This window comes from Nyctereutes procyonoides, unplaced genomic scaffold (genome assembly GCF_905146905.1).
Source record: "Nyctereutes procyonoides isolate TBG_1078 unplaced genomic scaffold, NYPRO_anot_genome, whole genome shotgun sequence".
In the NCBI taxonomy this organism is placed as follows: Eukaryota; Metazoa; Chordata; class Mammalia; order Carnivora; family Canidae; genus Nyctereutes; species Nyctereutes procyonoides.
The window spans coordinates 30,835,062-30,840,375 of record NW_026575121.1 but is presented as its reverse complement, the minus strand read 5'-3'; the positions used below and the strand labels follow the sequence as shown (position 1 = coordinate 30,840,375).

Here is a 5,314-nt window from a genome sequence, read left to right as displayed (position 1 = left end):
TGCTCTAGTGTTTTTTTCCCTATACATAAGGTTCAATTTTGGAAGATCCAACAAATATCCCGAAGGTGTGTCATGCTTTTATAAAGTTAATATTTTCCTGCTTACAAAGATGTAGTTTTATTTTTACAAAGATGTTTTTTGTTTTTTTGTTTTTGTTTGTTTTGTTTAAAAAAGACATATTTATTTACTTAGTGTCATGATCAGACTATTACATTTAGCAATCAACAGCATGGGTGCAAAAAAAAAATCTACATTAAAACCCTTTGTTGGAATGCTTTACTTTCCACAGAACAGAAACTAAAATAACCTGTTATATAATTAGTCACAAATACAGTTCCCAAGTTTTTTGCCCATACACATGAGTATTGTCTAAAACATGTCTTCTTTGCAGCAGCTAGGCCCTGCCACTACTGTGCCTGGCTGAGTTTACAAATCTGTTGTAACTTTTGGCTTCCCTGTCACTTCTCTGGATCTTCTTTCCTGCTAAGCTTTTTCCCAGCAGTAATTAAAACCTTCTGCTACTACCACAGCTGCTGCTGCTGCTGGAACCACCATAGCCACCTTGGTTTTGTGGTTTGGCAAAGTATTGGCCTCTACCACCACAGGGGCCAGAGCTTCTGCCTCCAAAATTTCCTCCTTTCATGGGTCTGAAATTTGAGGATTGATTGTTATAATTGCCAAAATCATTATAGCTTCCGCCACCTCCAAAGCTGCTTCTATCATTACCAAATCCATTATAGTCATCCCCACTGCCACCGTATCCACCACCACCTCGATTGCCACCGAAACCACCTCGGCCACTGAAGTTCCCTCCACAACCAAAGTTGTCATTCCCACCAAAACCTCCTTCAGGACCACCACCAAAGTTTCCAGAACCACTTCGATCTCTTTGGCTGGATGAAGCACTAATCATCTCTTGCTTCAATGGGGCTTTCCTTACTTCACAGTTGTGGCCATTCACAGTATGGGATTTTCGAATGACAATCTTGTCTACAGAGTCATGGTCATCAAATGTCACAAAAGCAAAACCTCTCCTTTTGCCACTGCTTTGGTCAGTCATGATCTCAAGCACTTCAATTTTCCCATACTGTTCAAAATAATCTCTTAGATGATGTTCTTCAGTGTCTTCTTTAATGTCACCAACAAAAATCTTTTTCACAGTTAAGTGGGCACCAGGTCTATGAGAATCTTCTCTTCTTCTCTTGAGACAGCCCTCTTTGGTTCCACAACACTTCCATCCAACTTGCGTGGATTCATGACTGCATCCACTCCTCCACAGTGGCATACATGACAAACCCAAAGCCTCTGGAGTGCTTGGTGTTTGGATCTCTCATTACCATGCAGTCTGTAAATATCCCCCATTGCTCAAAATGGCTCCTCAGACTCTCATCGGTTGTTTCAAAACTCAAACAACCGATGAAGAGCTTCTGCAGCTGCTCAGGCTCTTTGGGAGACTCTGACTTAGACATGACAGCAGTGGGAGGGGAGATTTTAACAATGCTTACTCAGTGGTGTCCAGGGACAGAAAGGAGGACTACAAACATATTTTTTGTCCTTGGAAAGGAGTCTAATAGATTTTCACTGAACTATGAACATATCTACCAAGGGTATATTTTTAGTCTTCTTTGGAGACTTCAGTATATTTTATACCAGGATCACCAAATTCTTAAATAGATTACATGCAATTTTTTGTTTTGTTTTTTTAGGAAATGACACTATTTTCAAAAAGCTACAAACTATGTAAACGCTGCTGCAACACATAATGTTATGCTGATCCAAGGCTACCAGTTAATAGCAAATTCACTTTGAGAAATAATTTCTGCAATGTAAATGGTATCATCTTCCTTATAGCCATTAGTGTAACAATGGCACATGTCGCCTGAGGTTGACTCTCCAAGTGCTGGAAAGAGATTCATTAGTGAAATAGGGTTGTTTAGGTAGGTGGTTTATCAATATATCTAAAGTGGCATATATAGCAAAAATTTTTATGACTGCAAACACTAGAAAGGCCAATTTAAAATCACAACTGGGTAAAGATAAAAATACAGACCGTAATCACTGTGGTTGTTACCTATCATTTTATATCTATTCATTTGTTGGTTGCCACTAACAATAAGAAAATCGAGCTGAAGAAATTTTAATCAAATAAATATTGCTCTTTACTTCCCTGATCATAAACTCTCTTGCACTGAAAAGTAAGCAAGTTCAATAGAAATCAATAATCTGAGATATGAATTCTTTGGATGGGATGCTTTTTTAATCTTAAAACAACAGTCATCAATCATAAAGATTAGTTTCTTGGAGTTATGAAAAATAATCTCCACTGAGCTCAGGAGCATCTTTTTGCTCTGCAGCATAGAACAGTGAGATCGACTTCTCTAGCCTTCATAAACAGAGGCAGAGATAAAATTAAATATCCAGTATTTGAACTAGAAATTGATCTGAGCTCTAACCTTGCTGATTGCAATCCTGAGGGTTTTTTTTTTTTTTAAGTAAACTCTACACTCAATGTGGGGCTTGAACTTATGAGCCTAAGATCAAGAGTTGCATGCTCTATAGACTGAGGCAGCCAGGCACCCCCTGAGGGTTTTGATCATCAGAACAGAGTGAAAACAGAAGGTGCCTTGAAAGAAAACCTTAATTAAAAAAAAAAATTGTAGCAGCATAAAAATGATAGAACTGAAGCTACTCTTTCTTTTTTTTGAAGCTACTCTTAATTGAGCATTAATTATGCCAAGCACTGTGCTAAATGTTTACATAACTCATTTAATCATCATGTGTCCAGATATAATCTTCTTTTTCTTTTCTTATACAAGGGGAAACAGAAACTCAAAGAGGTTAAGTAATTAGCCTAAAGTCAGATGGCCAATGAATGGTAAAAGAGAGTAAGGCTTGTTCTGTGCTTCAAGAGCCATCTCCTTCTAATCTGCTGCACTGGCTCTGAAAATGCAAACGCTACTAGTCACTCACAATTTATTGTATTACATGTCAAGGAGGGAAGAACACAGAGGACCTTTATATGCCAGCATTTTACATGCATTATTTTCTCTAAAGCACACTGTAACCTTGTGAAGTAGGGCATTTAAAATATTGGCATTCAAAACCCTCAAGGGACACAATCAACATTACAAAAATACTAGGTGCCACAGCTAGTATTTGAAACCACATCATTTGAAACCACGTCTGTTTGACTCAAAGACATATTTTTTTGGTTCCCCCATTCACCTCTACAAAGTGGAATCCTTAGATAATGCTGGTATTTGTGAATTGAACAAAAAAATCATCTTAGATGAAGCTTTTTTTATTGACAATAGTTAGCTTCCGGGGAATATTAGCCCTATGGCATAGCCAAATCCATATACATCACAAATTTCTAGATAATAAAGTTCTATATTTTCTACTTTTCAGTAGAGGTCGCAAATCTCCTTTAAACACTTTGGGGCAGGGTTATTTGTTTCTTATTTGACTTGTAAAGAAGGGAAGAAAGAAAGAAAGAAGAAAGAAAGAAAGAAGAAAGAAAAAAGAAAGAAAAGAAAAGAAAAGAAAAAAGAAAAGAAAAGAAAGGAAAAAAGAAAAGAAGAAAAGACAAGGAAGCAAAAGTATGTTATGGTCAAATGACATAATAAAATAGAATTGCTTATGCATAAACTATTCAAAACTTTTGAGAGAGAGTCAGTGAGAGCAGGAGGTGGCGGGGGGGAGGGTCTAGGGGGTGGGAGAGAGAGAATCTTAAGCAGGTGCCACATCCAGTGCAGAGTCCAAAGCAGGGCTCCCAGAGTTCCAGCTCATGACCCTAAGATCATAACCTGAGCAAAAATCAAGAGTCAGATAGATGCTTAGCCAACTGTGCCAACCAGGATCCCAACCTATTCAAACTTCCATTTAGTCTTACGATTGTCACTTAAGAAAAGAACTAAACAAAAAATCCAAATTCAAATGGAAACTAACATTAAATATTCATTGATAAAATTGTCATTGTTCATAGATTAAATTGTAATTTACATTCTTACAAGTGTACATGGCATTTGCAAATTTCAACAGTATGTTAAAGGGAAACAAGAACATGTAGCCCTCTCTTCTAGACAGTATTCTCCTGGAGACCCTATGTACTAAAACCAAATCCTGTTCTGTGGGTACTACCTTTTCTTTCTTTAAGATTTTATTTATTTGAGAGAGAAAGAGAGAGTATGAGTAGGGGGAGAGACCCAGAGAGAGGGATAGGGAGAAGCAGGCTCAATGTGGGGCTTGATTCCAGGACCCTGAGATCACGACCTGAGCTGAAGTCAGATGTTTAACCAATTGAGCCACCCAGGTGACCCAGGCACTACATTTTTAATGGAATTTACACGCGTTTGTATATCACTGTGAAACAGCAAGGAAAATGGAAATGAGAAATCAGAAAGAGGTCTTTGTCAACAGTGCTGAACGGCAGAGGATTGGAGGCATAGAAAAGTGGCAGGTACTTCCTTTATTCTGAGCAAGATAAGATTATACTCAGATTTTAAATTTCAAAATGCTGTTAAAAAATAATACGTGTCTCAAAACAACAGTGATGATAAAACTTCTCTAGTGACTAGGTGGTTTTTTCCACAAAGACCTAATGACATTCTGTCCCTCAGCCCAGTCATCCTTACATTGGCATCCCCAGGCCACTCAGCTTCTTCGCCTCTGGGTCTTGGCTTTGCTAAATTTCTCTGTTGTTTTTCTTTAATTTCACTGACTTCTATTATTATTTCTTTCCTTCTGTTTTCACCTTACTTTGTTTTTCATTTTCAACCTTCTTATATCATTGATTTTTACATCTTTCTTCTTTCCTAAAATAAACATTTAAAGATTAAATTTCTAAGCTCTGCTTTTGCTGCATCCCACAAATTGTGATAAGTTGTCATTTTGCTATCATTCAGTTTGAAATATTTTCTAATTTATTTTATTACTTCTCTGATCCACAGGTTATTTAAAAGTTGTTTATTTTCCAAATTTGAGGTTTTCGATTTCCACTTTAATTGCTGTGGTTAGAAAACATACTTTGTACAGTTTTAATCCTTTCAGGTTTATTGAGACTCGTTTTTTTAAAAGATTTTATTTATTTCTTTATTCATGAGAGACACACAGAGAGGCAGAGATATAGGCAGAGGGAGAAGCAGGCTCCCTGCAGGGAGCGCAATGCAGACTCAATGCCGGGACCCCAGGATCACGACCTGAGCCAAAGGCAGACTCTCAACCAATGAGCCATGCAGGTGCCCCCCTGAGGCTTGTTTTATAGCCAAGCATTATTATCATGTACATTTTTATAAAGAATACATAGTTTGTAGCT

General features: G+C 37.5%; 1 pseudogene; it reads right to left on the bottom strand.

Moving 5' to 3' along the window:
* Window positions 1-505: 505 nt before the first annotated feature.
* On the bottom strand, window positions 506-1,469 carry LOC129516355 (heterogeneous nuclear ribonucleoprotein A1-like; annotated as a pseudogene).
* Between the last annotated feature and the right edge of the window lie 3,845 nt (window positions 1,470-5,314).